This window comes from Panulirus ornatus, chromosome 34, assembly GCF_036320965.1.
Source record: "Panulirus ornatus isolate Po-2019 chromosome 34, ASM3632096v1, whole genome shotgun sequence".
Taxonomy (NCBI): domain Eukaryota; kingdom Metazoa; phylum Arthropoda; class Malacostraca; order Decapoda; family Palinuridae; genus Panulirus; species Panulirus ornatus.
The window spans coordinates 14870413-14890353 of record NC_092257.1 but is presented as its reverse complement, the minus strand read 5'-3'; the positions used below and the strand labels follow the sequence as shown (position 1 = coordinate 14890353).

At 47.4% G+C, this 19941-nt stretch overlaps 1 protein-coding gene across 1 annotated transcript in view; it reads left to right on the top strand.

Moving 5' to 3' along the window:
• Window positions 1-19941, top strand: part of LOC139759918 (uncharacterized) — a 114972-nt gene that overhangs the window by 85807 nt on the left and 9224 nt on the right. The window lies entirely within an intron of this gene.

Here is a 19941-nt window from a genome sequence, read left to right as displayed (position 1 = left end):
GTGCACATGTTCAGATGTCATTTACGGAGCAGCCAGAGGTGACGTCTTTCATTATCGTAATACGTGTCCGTCCGCCTCGATCTTGGGTTGCGACAGAATCGGTCCACAGTCGACCCAGCTGTTCATCCTCCCTAAGGGGTTTGGGTCGATACAATGGGTACCTGGCTCAGGCTAAGGTATATATATGTAATTATTTTTTCCCTCGATCTTCTCTCAACTTGGCAAGGGTTTCCAGGACATGAGGAACTGTGCCCTGGAGGGAAGATGGATCTTCTGGAAAACTTTCCAGAGGCATGGAAGAAATGAAGATAACTTTCACGTAACTCCTCATACGTCAGACAGCCTCCGCTGGTCTACCAGCTTCCCGGCCGGCTGCTGCCAGTCACCTGCTTGAAGTTGTCGTACTGCAGATTCTCTTTCCTTTTTTTTTTTTTTTTGATGTTCATTGAGTGAGGTTTAGCCACGGGAGAATGGATTATCTTTCGTAAAACTGGAGGTTTAAGAGGGGAATCCTTCTCCAGAATTCCTTATGTAAGATACAGACTCCACTGTGAGGTGTGACACATTTGAATACTTTGCAAAAGTTTCGCGCCCAAACGAATTTATCAAAGTATATCTCTTGCGTAGCAGAGTTTAAGCGGGATTAGTTTGTCCCTAATTCCTTCATGGGGCGTTGGTTCCTCTGGCAGCCATCCCGCCTACGACACGAAGGTCCCAGGAAGTATGATTCACCGGGCGTCAGGGTTTGTGTTCCCGGGATCTAGATGGAGTAATCCCCCATCCCAGACCAGACGTCTTAATGGCTCGTCGCTTCCAGCGTCCCTTGACGACTTGGCAGCGAAGGCTCCTCGTCTCCCGTATCCTCAATTATCATAAACTTCAACACTCTGATAGAAGTGGCTTAGCTAGGAGGGGAGGGATGGCCATATAACGACCCTCAGGGAGGATTTATTTCCTCCTCCTTCAGTAGCTCCGCTACCCTCATATGACCCCCAGGATTATTTTCTTCAGTAGCCCCACGACCCTCAGATGACCCCTAGGATCTCCTTCGGTAGCTCCACGACCCTCAGATGACCCCTAGGATCTCCTTCGGTAGCTCCACGACCCTCAGATGACCCCTAGGATCTCCTTCGGTAGCTCCACGACCCTCAGGTGCCCCCAGGATTATTTCCTACTTCTTCAGTAGCTCCACGATCCTCAAGGGGGCCCCAGGATTATTTTCTCCCTCATCAGTAGTTCCAAGACCGTAAGAGGCTTCTACAGGGTGACCCTGGCCGACTAGAACACTTACTTCACTTGGTCTCTCGATGCTTTTCTGCAGCTCAGGGGCATGTGACATTACGGGGGTGGGCCTAAGGCCATGTGACGTTAAGGGTGAGCTCAAGGCCATGTCACAGTATGGGACTCAGCACCCTTTGGGCTCAAACTCTGACGATTCGCCTGCCCGACGTTAGAGAAAATCCAGACTGAAAACTTGAGACAAACGGCAGGATCATCTACTTCTTGTCGTGTGGGTGTTAATGCGGGAGACACGGGTATTAAGGCGGGAGACGGCGGGAGTGTGTATAACCCCCCGGGGCTTCGTGAGGATAAGGAAAGGCTTATTCCTTGGATAAATTGCCCCTCAAGTCTTCCCCTGCTTTGGTTGGCACCTTCTGAAGAAGACGTCCCTCTCTCCTGTTGACTGTCTGTTCCTGGGGAGGCGCTGAGGCCAGCACCTGATGCCAGGAAGGTCCTGGTGCATCCTGTAGGTGCCGGAGGAGGGAGTGAGACGCGGGGCATGAGGTATAGCCCGGTAAATCCACCCCCCGGCATTAACTGAGAGTGCTGGGGTGAACAGCCCGGCGCTGGTGGGGGAGGCGAGACCCGGTGGGGTTCGACAGGTCAGACGAGGTGGGTGTCACAGTCTGGTGGGGCTTAACGGGATCCGACGAGGCTTAATGCGGTCTGGCGGGGCTTAATGGAGTCTTATTAGTATTTGTGGGACTAGGCGGAGCCTGAGAAAGTCTTAACTGAACCTCAAGGATCTGGCTGTGGAGGGTCAGGTGTGGCTGGACATGGGAGAATTTGGCTGCAGTCTCGTCTTCGGGGACCGATGGGTCGAGGAGGGAGCCAGGCAGGGGCTTTGTCGCTCTAGACGTCGTCAGGATGGGTTACTAGAGAAACCTAGACGATTCTAGAGCGGACAGACACGACACGTTCTGCACCTATTGCCAATCGTGGCATCGCAATTATCAAAGGTGTTTCTCACTTAAGCCATAGGGTTACAGAATTTGATGCCTGTCATTTTCTCCGCCTGTAACAGACTTCTGTATTGCCAGTGCCTGATACTGTAATACATTCTGATGATCGTGTTAGATTCGTGGAGGGGACGTGGTCGAGGGGACGTGATTAACCAACAGTTCAAGTAGGTTGATGGGTCTAACTCACTCACTGACTTGGGGAATATCGTCTCTCACGCCTCTTGACTACGACGCCACGACCCTTGAGTACGACCATACGGCTCTGGAGTATGACGCCACCGTCGTTCCGTCGTGCTTAGGGAGGTCGTACAGTTGTCTTTAGGGGGGGATCGTACCGTCGTCTTCAAGCCCTAACTACGAACGGAATCGTCTTCCTCCTCCTCCTTCATCCATCGCGACTCCACCTCGTCTCACGATTCACCATCTCGTCTGCCACTCTTGGTATCACCCAAGTTTCTTCTTGCCTCCTGCAGCGCCCACACTCCCCCAGCGTCTCGCGATCCAAGGCACGCGCGGGTAATGCCCGGGTCATGCGGTGGGTTCTGCTGGTACTGGAGGTTAATTACCTCCTGACCCTCTCACGTCTGCCTGCAAACTGGAAACGGTAGAAGCCGACATCCACCTTGTACACCATGTTTTCAGGAGGGTTAAGAACAGGAGAAAAATGGATTTCTTTGATAAACTTTTCTCTTTCTCCCACACGGGAGCTTAGGGCTTAAAGCCTGTAGTTGAAACACGCTTTACTTCGGGCGCCGCTCTACGTGCAGCTTAGCTTGAGAGAGAGAGAGAGAGAGAGAGAGAGAGAGAGAGAGAGAGAGAGAGAGATGAATGTCTGTATAGATATCGTTGGATATAAAGACTCATAACTTAAAATTACAAGTGATTTAGAGAATCGGGTCCAGGCTTTCGAGAAGGGGGGGGGGGATGATTATACCTAATTAGAAATGTATCATCATCTCATTAATTATGGTGATTAGTTGGGTTTCGGAATGAAGTAGGGGGTGGAAGGGGGGAGAGTGTAATTAAAGTTAGATTTCCGAATGAAGTGAGGGTAATTAGTTAGGCTGTAGATGGAAGTGAAGGAGTGTTGATCAGTGCTGAGAGAGAGAGAGAGAGAGAGAGAGAGAGAGAGAGAGAGAGAGAGGCAATCCAAGGGACCATCGACACCCGCGCGATAAGGCAGGAACTGATAACAGAGGAGCTAATGCGAAGGTAATGATCAAAAGATAGGAAAAGTGGGAGAAAACAGAAGATAGGTAAGTGGTGAGCAGGAGGGGAGATAACAGAAAATGGGCGAGTGACATAGAAAGTGGTAAGACAACAAAATCAGTTAGATAATCTTAAAGAGGACGAAGGAAAATTGGTTGTTGATTGGAAAGGGGAGACAACAGAAAACGGTTAAGTGATCTCAAGAGGGGAGACGAATGAAAATGGGCCTTTGGTTAGGAGGGGAGACAACAGAAAATGGGTCGGTGATGAATAAGAGGGAAGAGCAACAGAAAATGAAGGTGTGGCAAGAGGGGGGGACGCTGCAATGAGGGGAGTCTTCTGAGGGAACTCACAAAAGGAGTTACCTACATATTACCCTCGGCCAGGGCGTAGTGCCCACCGCAGGAAGACCGAGGGTTAACGAAAAACGGCGGGGGGGTTTTCGGGCTAAAGGAGTGGCACTTGAGAGCCACTGAAGTGTTGGTTCGCCGGCTCCTGCAAGACGCCGCAGGCGGTGTGAGGAAGGTGTGAGGGAAGAGACGGTATGAGGAGGAGGACACAGGGAACGGAAGACAAGAGAAGCGAGAACGCCTCACAAAAGAGAGAGAGAGAGAGAGAGAGAGAGAGAGAGAGAGAGAGAGAGAGAGAGAGAGAGAGGAAGCATGGGTCGATACCAGGCAAGGCGTGGCTGGGGAGAGTGGAAGAGAGAGAGAGAGAGAGAGAGAGAGAGAGAGAGAGAGAGAGAGAGAGAGAGAGAGAGAGAGAGAGTAGTAGTAGTCACAGGCCATTGACATGTATTTTAAAACCCATAGTGCTGGTCTGTCTGTTCTGACCACAGAGCCAATCAGTTGGACACACGTATAACAACTTCCTGGTGGGCAGGTACCTCCCACACTCACCCACCCACCCACCCGGCCATACACCGCCGCTACCCACACCCTGAGGAGAGCCAGGGAGAGTACAGATGGCACTGGGTACAGCTGAGACCAGCCAAGGAGAGTACAGATGGTACTGGGTACAGCAGCAGTGAGAGTACACATGGCAATCAGTACAGCAGCGGAGAGTACAGCCGGTACTCAATACAGCAGCTGTGAGAGTACAGCAGCTGGCTTCAGAGAGCCGAGTTGAACTGCGGGTGGAAGAAAGTGCGATGATGCTTCAACGACCCCCCCAACCCCAGATGCAGCTGGGGACGCTTGGGAGACCATCCTATCCCAAGGACACGTCGGAACACACCTTATGGGCATAGAGTCTTCAGTGACCCGTTCACACATCCAGAGAAAGACACACACACGCCCACAAGAGGGACCTGTGCTGTGCCGAGTGTACCAACAGCTTAAACGATCATACCAAGCCTGCTTGACGCTCAGATGAGCATCTTGACTGTCATTGATGTCAATTTTGACATTGGAATGCTCGGTGACATCAATTTTGACACCTTGATGCTTAGTGACATCAAAACCCCCCCTACAAGCCTGTGTGGCCAGAGGCAATTCACTCTCACCCCGCCACAAGTGTGGACGATAGCCTGGCATAGATGTCATATGACAGCCTATTGTCACATGACAGATGGGTCTGCCATAGACATGCAGATAAGCTGTTGTTGTGGATGGGGGCTCGATCTGTCGAGGGATTTGACACAAGGGGACACTGAGCCCCTCCCAGCTGCCAAGACCTTGTCCCTCAGGTTTCGAGATGATTAAAAGGTTGCTTATTTGAGGTGGAAAATGGCCGGGTGTCGATGAGGCATTGCCCCTGAAGACGTTGTACTTACTAGGTGTCATGTTTATACCGAATGTTTTTTGAAATTAGAATTAGATATTTAATTCAAGGAGGCTTAAACCATCAGATGGTTCTAATTGGATGGGGGTTTTTGATGGGTGGTTGGAGTGGGTTGTCTGTGTTCATGATTACAGATCATGTCAGGTCAGATTTACTCAACTGTATTTAGGGTAGGTCACCGCCCCTAGAGCTAGGGGCAAGGTCAGGTCACCGCCACGAGAGCTGAGGTCAAGGTCACCCTCCTCCCCCAGGTCAGGTCACAGACCACTATTCAATTTGAAGAATATTTCTTATATATTATCTTTCAGTGAATCATTTAATAACTAGAAATACGTGTCCCAGAACCCCTCAAGATAACGGAGAAAAATTATAAAGACATTTACTGATGTGGGCGATCTATTAACAAATGGAAATAGACCAGATAGCGGGACGACCCAACTCCAAAATGAAAATACTCCAATTTTTTTTTATTTTTTTGAATCGTCTCTTGAAAAACAAAATGAAAAAATGAATTTTTTTTACGCGCTAAAACTTTGTTGTAATCAAACGGACTTCAGAATTTCAGGAAGTGATCGATGAGAGAAAACGTGAATGGAAATGTTAACGACACAGACTGTACTACCTACCGTACGACGCTGGTGCTAACTGTACCGGAGGGTCGTACCGTCGTGCTAAAGGGTCGTACTCAGCACAAGGACATTAGGAAGGGAAAGGAGAGGAGAGAGGAGAGGACAGACACATTTTAAATTCCCTGAAGGACCTGGGCCGGAGCGCCATGGTGTAGCAGGCCGCGTAAGCCACCAGTCCTCAGCCACAGGAGTCAAGGATTCGAACCAGGGGGCGCCACATATAGCAGCCATCTTACACCGTCCACAGTGCCACCTTACAAGGATTTCCCCCCCTCCCACCACCCCTATTACCAATTACCTGGCTCTATATTGGCCGGCCAGTCCGCGCGTGGCCTGACCTGAAATATATCCAGGGCTATTTTTACACCGACCCGCTATTTTTACTTACGCTGTCCTGAAGCTATTGTATCTTGGGCTATTTATACCTGCCTTACTTCCTGCTATGCCTTAGGTTTTATTTTTTCTGAAAGACCCATTTTTGTGTCCATGTATAGAGAACGATATATATATATATATATATATATATATATATATATATATATATATATATATATATATATATATATATATATATATATAATGTGTGTGTGTGTGTATTTTGTAAATACTCGTATATAGTTCGACTTTTTAGACCAAATTTTGAGACAAAAAAATTTAGGGGGTTCGACCTATACATGAGTAACGTATCCATCACATAACGTCAGAGGTATGATATATAAGATACATTTACAGTGACGTATGCACCATATGACGTCAGAGTTATAATGAAAGTCATATATAACAAATTCAGAGCTAAAATGACATATCGAGCATAACAAAGCAGATACACAGGTGTGGACTGGAAACAGATGAGTTATATGCTACAAAATAGGTGGTAAGATGAAGACGTTCAACGTCAAAAGATTTTCTGCTAGCTTGCATTTGGCAATGTTCAGACACAGTTGACACGACACATGCTGGTTCTGGAGGTGATAAACGACACTAAACACGACACATGCCGGTTCTGGAGGTGATAAACGACACTAAACACGACACATGCTGGTTCTGGTGCTGATAAACGACCCCAAAAACGACACAACGTTGGCCCTGGTGGTGATAAACGACACTAAACACGACACGGAGCGCCCCGGTTGACAGATGATAAATGGCGGGGTCCGACACGTCGTCGAGAGAGAGAGAGAGAGAGAGGTTATAGGATACTGATCATGAGGCTAGTTCCTCCTGCCTGGTGATGCCTCATTGTTCCCGGGTGTTTGAATCTCATTTTTGTAGGTGGTGAGGCCTCATTCTTTGTAGGTGGTGAGGCCTCATTCTTTGTAGGTGGTGAGGCCTCGTTTTTTGTAGGTGGTGAGGCTTCGTTCTTTGTAGGTGGTGAGGCTTCGTTCTTTGTAGATGGTGAAGTCTCATTACTCCCAGGTAGATAAACAAATGAGGACGAATAGATTGGGTAAAAAGTGAGGAATGAAGAAAGCAGAAACATGGGAGTAGACGAGTATATATATATATATATATATATATATATATATATATATATATATATATATATATATATATATATCAAATGGAGAGATTTGTTATCTCTCTGGTATTTTTCCTCACGTTCGTCCACAGGGGTGAGAACGGACATGCGAATTCTTCTTCGTCTTCATCACACGTTCTTTAAGGGTTTGATAAATGTCTTCCTTCCTTCATAAAAATTAATAATTCTGGATTATCAGACATATGAACGGTCTTCTTAAGTCTCGAGAACGACGGACAGAAATGCTCTTTACCATTTCGAAGTTTTACCTATGCTTTCAACCTTAAAAAAATGGCGAAAAGATATATATATACTTTACCCCCCCCATTCCCTTGTATTTATTACTATCATACCTCACTAAAGGGACGGTGAGGACGAAGAATATCCACGTTTTTCACAAACTAATTTTAAGCTTCTTTAAACTCTGAGTACGGAGAAGTTTGTGATTTTGTTTTTTTATTATTTCTGTTATTTCCAAAGTCACTCCTAACCCAACCTCGTTAAATCCTAAAGGAACGAAGAGAGCGATAATTCTTTATCCATTTCCTTCGACTTGGTGTTCGTTCTTTTCGTTTTCTAACAACTGTTGGTGCGGGTATAGAGAAATTCGTACGTGTTTATGACTTTACGTTCTTTTTCCGTTTCAAAGCCTAAAGGCACGGCGAAAGCAAGGTGCCTGGCTGCACACACGAACACGGGCTATGGACGCCATAAAGTATAAAAAAAAAAAACTTATCTCTAAACGAGATTCTCGCCTTCAACATCCTCTCCCATAATGTTTCTCGCTCGAGATAATAAGAATAAATTGGTCTTGGGTAAGCCAGCGGCGGATAATGGCGACAAAAATCACAAACGATTGTCATTCCTTTAGGAAATTATTTCTTCTTAGCCTTTCTGACCTCAAATTATCTTTATCTATTTTTTTTTTCTCTCTCTTTCCTCCCGTCCCCGCTACTGCCCTGACACGGATCCATCTAACTACCCTCAACTACCGTTACAAACAAGCAGTTAAGACTTAATGGCCTCAGCGTTGATGGGGGAGGGGAGGGGAGGGGGTAGTCGTTCGCTCCAGATCCTTTTAGTGCAGTTGGCCAACTTCCACAATATATCTTACAGGAGTTTAAGGACGACTTAGTAACCAGTTTGTTACGGGATTGACGGCGCTATGGCCCAGCCCCGGGGAATATCACATCCAGTGGTGCCAACAGGGGGCTATCTGCAACGTTGAGAGAGAGAGAGAGAGAGAGAGAGAGAGAGAGAGAGAGAGAGAGAGAGAGAGAGAGAGAGAGAGGAAAGAGCAGTCAGACCTCGAGGGGGGTGAAGGTCGAGCTGGGTTCTCCAGCAGTTGTGGAGGGAGGGAGAGAGACACCACCTGCCCCTCATGGTGGAGGGTGAGGAACCTGCTTGTACTCCTGAAGGAGGAGGAGGACGAGGACACCTGACCCGCCCCTCCTACCATGGTCTGGGCCTCTGCCGACCACACACACCCACCCACACACCTTCCCACACCCACTGGGTATTATACTGCAGGCATCGTGCCCCCGTTGCTGTTGGTGTGAGAAAGGGAGAGAGAGAAAAGAAAAAGAGAGAGAGAGAGGGAGAGAGAATCAAAAACAGAGTTGGGGGGGGACTTCTATCTCCCTGGGAGTTACGAGACGAGCAGGGTCGTGGTCGTAACAGTACGTCGTCGTTGCTCCTACGACAGTAAACTCACTGTGGCCCCTTTTATGACGTAAACATTCCGTCAGAGTCCATTTAACCCTCAGCCATTATCTGAAGCCAGGGCATCGCAGCGTTCCCCCGGCGGCGGTGAAGGCTCCCCCACCACCACCACCATCCCCGTCTGCGCCTGCTGCAGGAGACCCTCCCGGCGGGTATCAAGGGGAGGAGGGGAATGATATACAGGACACACAGTCCAAGAGAAAAATGGACTTCGGAACAACGGGGAAGACGAGACGTGGTTCTCTTCCTCACAACTGGTTCTTGAAGGCTGCGTCTGAGTGGGTCTACGAAGACAAGTTTCTTTGTTCCTAATGTGTCACTTCTTGATTACCCTTCGACCAGTGGCTGGATGCTTCATGTCTCATTGTTGGCTTCTCTCGACTGACCGCCCCGCTAGATGGCTAGATGCTTCATGTCTCATTTTTGGCTTCTGTGGACTGACCGACCCGCTAGATGGCTAGTTGGCTGGCTGGCCTGGCTGGCTGGGGAGTTCGATGTCCACCTGTAAATTTCTATTTACGGTTCCCATCCGGGTCACAGGAGAACCGTTAATCCCCTCACTTGCCTCTCTGTTGCTGTCCGGCAAGATGGAGTGTTTACGTGATGCCTGCTTTTACCAAGGCGTGTGTGTGTGTGTGTGTGTGTGTGTGTGTGTGTGTGGCACACCAGCGGCAGTGCCTAATCTCGTATTAACTCGGGTTTTGAAGACCTTCAACACTGGAAAGATTTACAGCGCTTTTTGACCCCCGGTTTCCCCGGGACAGTATCGATGACACGACGGACAGGGGCGTCACTGTGGGACGGGCAAGTGACAGGAGTCTAGAGAGATACGCCAGGTGGAAGGCGTCATCGCAGGATAGACGGGTGACAGAGGGTGTGGCCGTGGGCTGCTGCTGGCTATATATAGCTCACGTGAGCAATCCCGACTATTCCCAGGCACACACACACACACACACACACACACACACACACACACACACACACACACCTGGCCTGCCACACCGCCGCGAAACCACAGAACTATTTTAACCCGGCGTATACAGAACTCTGTTTCATCTGCTGGGCGTACAGCTGTGTGTGTGTGTGTGTGTGTGTGTGTGTGTGTGTGTGTGTATGCGTGTGTGTGTGTGTGTGTGTGTGTGTGTGTGTGTGTGTGTGTGTATGTGTGTGTCGTAGAGCATTCCTTTAGGTTCTTGATTGAATCTTTATCTAAATCAGTGCAGTAAGGTAACTCACACCTGACCTTACAGTAGAGTTGAGGTCATGTCATTTAAAACTAAGGTCATATCTGTCTCTCTCTCCGGGGTTGTGAGGGGGTTCTGTACGTGTTGTAGACATGAACTGTCCAAATCTAATTTAACACTACCGCCATCTGGATCAAACCCAGATATTGTCAATACACTTTTGCTCGTAGTTACTGGTCATCCTCCTGGGTATGTAAGTTAACTGCCACAACAACGTTAGGACGAGCGGGTTCCAATCCCCTGCTGAATGTCTTGGCTGCCTCCCATCACCTGCATGTAGCTCCAGATTTCTCAAGAGGTTCCAGTATTGGCACTCGAGAGAAATCCAGGTCTTCAGTGAGGATCCAGAATTTCACACGAGATATCTTTCCTTTCCCCTCCTCCTAAAATCTTTTAACGTCAGAGGCCGTGAGTCAGGCTGGGCCAGAGGCCTCCAGGTTTATATATGGGATTACCAGACTCTGCGGACGATCTTCGATCTCGGGCTCCGTAATGGGTTCATCTTCGTGAAAAAAAGACTTTAATTACTTTCCTGCGAGAGGATCCAGATCTTGATAGAGGCTGGAGGTGGGTCCTGTAGATCGGGTTGTCGTCAGAACCTGGTCATTGTCCAGCTGGGAACAAGAGGCTTTTATCCTCTCGAAGGCTCTGGCAACTTGAAGAAGAAAGAGAAAGAAAATGTCTATTGAAGTCGAGGTTTTTCGTCAATGGACACCACAGATGAGAGAAAATTCAAGAGGTCCAGTTTAGCAAAGTCCTCAATGCCATCCACACTCCCCCTCCGTGGCAACAGACCCCTTCTCTTGCTCAAACGAAGAGAGACCACTCAATGTGTTCTCTCACCACACCAGAGGGTTTTTTCTTCTCTTCTTCGAAGCCATTCTTCTACACGAACTGTTTTCAAGGGTTCTTTAGGAAGCCCACCTGTCGTTTCCTTAATTGAATTTCGGCCGAGAGTGAAAGATGGCGTTTATTTTTTGACTTCCGTCTCAAACACACCCCTCTGTGGGGGGAGAGAGAGAGAGAGAGAGAGAGAGAGAGAGAGAGAGAGAGAGAGAGAGAGAGAGAGAGAGAGAGGAGAAAGGCATCTGGTAGGTACGCTGATTGGTTGATCGTCCAGGACTGCGCACAATGGGGAGTTCTTTTTCCCGCCACGACGTCTATTTCTGCAAGCGGTGAGGACTAGCGTCTCCTGAGCACCACCACGTATAGCACCGCCCGTCGCCATCGTCTTAAACCCCCTAAACTTAGGGTTACGACGGTACGGGTCTTAGACAGGTTGAAACCTTGAGTACAACAGTACGACTCCTTGATGGGCGTAACCTCTGACCTGAGCCTGAAGAGTACGGTCAAAGATCACACCGTCTTACGCAAAGGTCTTACTGTTGTGCTCAAGGATCGTACCATCCTGCTCAAAGATCGTACCGTCGTGCTCAAGGATCGTACCATCGTGCTCAAGGATCGTACCATCGTGCTCAAGGATCGTACCATCCTGCTCAAGTATCGTACCATCGTGCTCAAGGATCGTACCATCCTGCTCAAAGATCGTACCATCCTGCTCAAGGATCGTACCATCCTGCTCAAGGATCGTACCAGGTTCGTGTGCCATCCTGCCGAAGAGGGTAACATCGAACTGCACAAACTGATTTTTCTCTCTCCGTCTTCATATAGACATCTTTAAGACCTTCATACTTTACTAAATTTCTTAATGATGAATGCGCTCGACAGCCAACAACGAGAGACACACAGGTGAAAGCTGTGATTTGTTTCTTTCGAGAATGCCAATCTATTTTTTTTTTCTTCTTACTTTGAACAACAACTTCTATTTGTTATGATTACGATAGATTTTGAATGTTCTCATTCCTCCATCGGGAAATATTCCTTTTAAACCTGATTTTGGGTCAATGTTCAAGTCATGCAAGGCTGATGAGCAACTTTGCTACACTTAATTTGTCTTTAAATTCTGCCACGGAAAGTAATGTTATCGTATTGCAGTAAGTTTTTTTCTCATAAAGTTCAACTTCCTAACTACTGGAAGAAACTTGATAAAGTATTGACGAGGGAGGAAAGAAAATCCCGTAGTTTAAGTATCAAGTGAATATATATATATATATATATATATATATATATATATATATATATATATATATATATATATATATATATATATATATGAGTGTGTGTGTGTGTTCGCGTGTGTGCGCGCGCGCGCCCTCGTGCACACCGATTCTCAGTGGAATCTGCCACCAGCACCGTGTCATCAGCAAACAGATGAATCTCCTCCCAGGCACCCGTTACATGTAATAGACAGCAAACCTGCCCTCCCTACCAAAACCCTACGTTCGCCTTCCTCGCCACCTCATCCATGATCAGATTAAACAGCCATGGTGACATCAACGCTTTCACCTGGGACAGCTCACCCTCCTCCCTTCCTACTCGCACACTCACCATACTCTCTTGATTATAAAACTCCCTCGCTGCTTCTCGTGGCTATCCTCCCACCACGCCATATATATTCGTATCACCTGCCGCAGAGCATCTCCATAAACCTTATCGCATTGCCTTCAGATCCACAAAAGCTACAGACAAAATCCTTTATACTGCTGATCATGTAATACTTGGAAAACACTCGCTTAACAATACTTAATGCTACAGAAACTACGGAATATATATATATATATATATATATATATATATATATATATATATATATATATATATATATATATATATATATATATATATATATGATTCACAAGAGCGAGGAAGGGCATGGTCTACAGAGGGAGATGGAGTATAGAGATACTGTGTGTGTGTGTGTGTGTGTGTGTGTGTGTGTGTGTGTGTGTGTGTGGACGTTGGCTGCCTGCCAGCCAGCCAACCAGCCACACACCCAAGGTCAGTGAGACTAAAATTTCACTCACAGGGAAAAGTATAATATCTTCCCGTCGCTCTGCCCACCATTATCCCTTGAAGTACGACGATACGACCCTTGACCTGGATGGTACGAACCTTGAGCACGACGGCACGACCCTTAAGCACGACAGCACGACCTTTGGGTATGGCAGTAGTGCCTTCGTGCCCATGGGTCGTACCGTGCTGCTTCGTTCTTGTTCTTTTTCCAGTAAACGACATGGCAGGGGCACAGGCACGCCCCGGGCTTGGCCCTCTCAGGGAAGTTAACACTGTGGTAAAAAAAGAAAAAAAGCGTTACGAGAAAATGAATCTGACCGCCTCAGTTATTGATACCCAAGCATACCCTGCACGACGCCACGACCCCACCACTGCACGACACCACAACCCAACAGTGCACGACCCACCGCTGCACGACACCACGACCCGCCACTGCACGACCCACCGCTTCACGACACCATGACCCACCACTACACGACCCACCTCTGCGCGACACCACGATCTACCACCGGACGACAAAACGACCCCACTACTGAACGACACACACACGAGCCACCGCTAGACAACGACACGACGTCCCCCACCCTCACAGTTCATGACACAGATACATTAACCAAGAGTTGGTCGTGTGTGTGTGTGTGCTTGTGTGTGCGTGTGTGTGACCCACTTTCTCTCCTGGCGATGGGCTATTCTTTCCCAAATACTCGAGAGTCTTTTACTTCGAAGTCCCCAGAGTCTGGAAGCCCTGATCGATGCTAGGGAGAACTCGCCCTCCACCTGTTGTCCATCACGCGAAGTGTCTTTCCAAAGCATTAAAAAAAAAAGGTTGCGACCCGATCTGCTTGCAGTCGCCTGTTCATTGCTTGGGAGGTGAATCTCGGTGAGGATGGTTGAGGGAGCGATGGGAAAGGTCTTCCCCATACGGTGGTGGTGGTCTGTGAAGCCCCTAGTGTCACTTGCCCGAATCACCTGACAGAACAAAAGTGAATAAGTAAAGAGAATTAGAAATAACATGTTTCACTTGACACTGGGCATAGCACAGCTTGCCATTGAGTGTCAGTGATATTCATGTTTCGTGTGTCTGATTCAACCTCCCATGACGAGTGTGACAGTGGTGTTGAGGATGAAAGATACATGGTAACAGTTCATGCATTCTGTAACCTGGTACATAATTCTGCCACTTTCCTATGTCCTCTCCGCAGCGTCACCTCAATCGGGAAGCACTCGAGTTCACAATAGATTCTCCCTTTGAGACACTGTAATCATGAGGCCTCCATGATTCAAAAAGACATTTTCACGACAGCGCCCTTCATAGACCTCAATCCTTGGTATTATGTATCAATACACAGGCCATCTCTGGCGTACCTGGTGAGGTGGCACACACGTACCTCTAACGTACCACAGAGCCGTTGACGTGTGTACCATAATGGTGCACGGTACTCACGGACGTGCCTAAGAGTGGGATGGTTAATTACATAAGGCTTGTGATCACTGCCTGTGTGTGTTACGGGGAGAGGGTTTTACCCTCGTGTTCCCCCGTCTCGTAACCTTGTGTGTATGTACTCTGAGGTACGACGGGCCTGATGTGGAGAGAGAGAGAGAGAGAGAGAGAGAGAGAGAGAGAGAGAGAATAACTGGTCATTGTGGAATCCAGAGGTGAGGCGAGGACCATTGCTTTCCTCCTCCTCCTCCTTCCTCCTCCTCCTCCTCCCAGCGTCCCACTTTCATCGAGTCCAGCGACTCCTGCTGCAGCCATGAAGCTGGACCTTGGCCAACGTCATCCCTCACCTGCCGCCTCCTCGCTCACCACACACCAACATGTGTTGTCATGGCTCGGAAAGATCCACCACAGACCTGCATATGTTGTCAGACTTCAGGAATCGGTTCCACCACACCTGACATACGTTTGTCAGACATGGAAACTTTCACCACGCCCCAACATATGTTGTCCAACTTAAAAGGGCTAACCCCCCCCCCTCATAACCAACAGATGTTGTCAAGACTTGAAGGACACCACCATATCCTCGTTCATGCGTCATCAGACTTGAAGGAGGGAGGGGTAAGTGTGGGAGAATCGCTACAGCAGAGCAGACGCCCCGACACACCAACATCTTAACGTGTGAGGAATTCTTAGCAGTCGAAGACCTCTTGGATGGCCAGTTATCTGGTCCGCCTGAGGTGGGTGTGGTCCGTGTTATTCTACCCGATAGGTTCGCCACACATTCCTCTGGTCTGCATTTTCTTCTCCGATGTTCTTGGTCGTGAAGAGCCTTGTTTATGTCCCCATGGCCTGTCATTGGAATAGACTGAGGAGGGGGTTTTTTTTCTTTTTTCCCCCAGTGGAATATTTTGTCCTGTGAATGCGAACTGAACATTCATGATGGTAGTCGATGGTGAAGGTTTGTTTTGTGGGCTGTTTTCGATCCTTCTTCCACTTCTTCTTACCAGTCTTCTCTTCCTCCTCCTCCTCCTCCTCCTCCCTTCTCCTTCTCCTTCTTCTCCTCCTCCTCCTCCCTTCTCCTTCTCCTCCTCCTCCTTCCTCGACCGTTCCTGACCGGCGGGCGGGGTGCAGTCCGTACGTCGCTGCATGACGCGCCATCGTGAGGCTACAGAGGAGAGGCGGCTACCTACATGCGTCGCTGCATACGTAATGTACGACACCAGAACTTGCGACTACGTCACGCAGCCGTATGTTTCGTGGGCCGAACCTAACGACACTTTCAGGGACATAAACAAATCAGATCGCACTCAAATAGTAAGGCAAATAGAGAAGAAAAAAAAATGCATTCAAGAACTTCAAAGGCCAACATTCTCTAGGAAATGCAGTATGTGTCTAACCTTCGTGTACAAGCTTTAGATATCTTTACGCCAGCATTCATCAAGGACGATTGAGGGGATGTGGATTGCACTGAATGTGTGACAAACACAGAGTGGGATCTCTGTGCCAAGTCTGTGGAACTCTTGGTTTAGATGTTACGCTGGTATGAAACTGGTGGTGATTATATTTCTCTGCATGACTGACCTCTACGTAGAACTGGTCAAGTCACATACTCGTCTTCGACATTATGTTAGGGTATGTGGAGAGAGAGAGAGAGAGAGAGAGAGAGAGAGAGAGAGAGAGAGAGAGAGAGAGAGAGAGAGAGAGAGATGTGCCAGATTTCATTGGCATTGGCTGAAATGTAGCTAAGTAACGAGGAAAAAGTCTTTTCAGTGAACTTTGACCTCTGGCTATAATCGTGGATTGATCCTGTGCTCAGCATGGGGCTTGCCGAAAGGTATCTGTGTAATGTTTCCTTTTAAAATGATTGAGACCTTGAGGAGCAACACCTCCACCCTTAGAAAAGAAAAGAAAAAAGATGTTATTGTAGTTTTTTGGTTCTTACCTGTAACCCCATAAGATCCTTTGAGGAGACCCAAACAAAAGAGTGACAAGGCATATTCCATCAAGGCTCAGGTCAGTTGGTCCTGAAATGGAGGTAAATTTCGACTGCTGAGATAAAGAAGAGGAGGAGGAGGACAAAGAAAGATAAGAAGAGAAAAAAAAGATCGCGAAAGTAGATATATCTCGTCTTCTTCCTCCTAAAGAAGGATCCCACAGAAGATAAGAAGGACCAGATAAGCCGCCCCCCGCCCCCACTCACCTTATCTCTCACCATCCACACCGTGACACAAGCGAAGGAAAACATACATACAAAAAAAAAGAAAAAAGAATGCGTTCAGAATGGATGGGTTCGAGTCTCCCAACTCTTTCTCTCCGACAGCTTGAGGAATCTTTTCATCCCCCTCAGGTCAGCCGGGGAATGACGGCTCGGGGAAATCTCCACCAGACTCTCCAACAGCTAAATTTAGCTGTTGGAGAGGAGCGTCCACTATTGGCCTGCCCCTCCTCCACCGCAGGTGTGGTTAGGTGGGTGGACTGCTTTACGGTCCTACCTGTACTATAAATGACCATTCCTGGGGCTCCAGAGTCTGGCTATATACCGGCGTTTTTTTTCCCCTCGACCCTGAACTATATCTTTCAATTTCAATTCCTCGAAACATTTATATTTTCTTTCATGTGGATCCCCCTCCTTCCTGGTTCTATTTCCAGTTTGCTGAAGCTATTTTCCGAGTGATCTTGCATCTGTTTCTAATCTGCTGATACGCTTTCAGACGCCATGGACTTCTTCTTGGTGCCATATCTGTCGTCTGAAACTTTTCTCTCTATCTTTTTTTTTCCATGCCAGATACTTCCCTGATGCCATGCCCACCTACAGCAGCTGTTGCGCGCACGACCCACACACACTGATCCTAGTTCTTTCTGCTGCCGTTGTTCGTTCGTGGTGGTCCTATATTCGTGTCTGTATCCGTTCGTGAATACGAATAGAATCAAACTTTCGCAGTGCTAAGGAACACCGCGAGGATGTCCACACCTGGCTCTACCCTGGGTGTCTATAACCGAACTGTAGCAGATGCTATATTGACTACTTAAAGAAGGAAGGAAAAAAAGAAAAGTGTGTGTTACCATGACACTTGCGATCTGTGTGTAAGTTCACACTCGACTATTGTCGCCATTTTAACTTTTGAGTGTCGAGATTATAACGGCGTCCTGGTCTTTGAAACCAACGATGGTGTGTGTGTGTCTCTCTCTCTCTCTCTCTCTCTCTCTCTCTCTCTCTCTCTCTCTCTCTCTCTCTCTCTCTCTCTCTCTCTCTCTCTCTCTCTTCATGTGTGTGTGTATATATATATATATATATATATATATATATATATATATATATATATATATATATATATATATATATATATATATATATCCTTCATACCATGCATCATCAGCACACAAGCATTACCTGTGTCAGGGTGGGGTGGTGTGTGCAGGCCATCCATCTCACTCGGCTGACGAGGGTATTCAAAGTCCAACCTTCACTTTTGGAGGAATTTGCAGGGTTGCCGGTGATACTCCCAAGGTTTGTAGGAGGTCTTGGATTTTGAGGAGGTTGATGAATAGGTATTGGAGGAACCTTTGCCTGCGCCTCATCCAGGAACCATATAACAGGCTACGTCTCTTCGTTGTATATCAACTGACTGTCATATCTCTTGTGTTTCCCCTGATGGTGCGATCATTACACGAAAGTGCACTTGGGAACTTGTGTTTCATTTCTCCGTGAATAAGAAAGGAATTTAGTTGATCACGCGTTCAATTATGGTCTTTTCCACACACACACACACACACACACACATTATATATATATAAATATATATATATATATATATATATATATATATATATATATATATATATATATATATATATATACACAAGAATACTGCGTCAATCTATATAATTCGTCTGGTATGTGTGATGCTATATGTGTAGAAAACTTTCTTCGTAATTCTCAGTTATTTTCTCTCACTAGGTTCGGTCATGACGTTTTTTGCAGCCTATAATAAGAACTGTGAGCTTCTTATTTTAGTATTACGTACAAGACTGGCCAACCTGTGCTCTTTGTTGGTAAATCAGGAAATGTAGATAACTTCGAAGTTGGCGGTGGCGGCACTTGGCAGTAATTTGGAGATGACGTCACATCCGTGTAAAGCACTCTGGGTAATTCCAAGATGACGGCGAAGAGCGCCATAAAAATTTACCCGGAGAACGAAAACGACAAATTAGGTGATGTTCTTACATAGTCTTATTTTTTTCCTACGTGTCCGCCACACGGAAACGTGTCTGAGCGGAGGAAAAATGATTCAAAACTGTTGTGGGGGAGTCGGTAATGGATGGTGATCACGCTCGAGAGCAGACAATTGGCGGGGTAGGAGGAGTGGCGGCAGCCCTTGTAAACATTACCAAGGTTTAAGACTTGATGGCGGACGGTCCGAGCAGAATTGGTCATGTCCCTCTCAACCATACGTGTGGATCGCTTACACTCAGGACACACAGCACTGTCGTCACACAGACGCTGTGGTAGAGAGAGAGGATGGACGAAAGAAGATATGGCATAGAAGAGATTAAATCTGAGCCACGGAAAAGAGGAGGAAGACATTCTTCGCAAAGATTGACTTAAAGGAATTATAAACGAAGGGACGATAGAGGACCCAGGAGAGATGTGAGAGGTGTAGGAAGACGTGGATGGTACAGAATGGTGAATAAATCGGATGAAGAATGTGTAAGAGAAGGAAGGGAAATGATGAATAAGAGGAGAATGGAATATTGGGAAATATATTGAGGGACGTTTGAACGTCACCCCACACACACACACACACACACACACACACACACACACACACACACAGACCTGGTTACCTCACGCCTCTGGGTGCAGGACGAGGCTACTGGAACACCAGGTGCCTCTGTGGAACTCAGGGGAGACTGGACGACCATGAGGAGGACAGGAAAACCATGAGGTAGAACGACCCCCAGAGATCTAGACGACGACCTCTGGTGGTAAAAGACATCCCCTTAATGGTAGATACAACGACCCCTTATATGGAGGTCGTGTAACTAGACCTATGATGACTGGGTCGATGTTAATGGGATTTCATGTTGTGGAAGACGACCTTCACTGTCGTGGACGACCCGTGAGAGTTGACTGTTGTCGTCATAACCAACTGTCTATGTGCGTAGGGGGACGACCTCGACAGGTAGAGGTGACTTTCGAATGGATTGCTTGTGGTGAAACAGCCTTTACAGGTGTTGA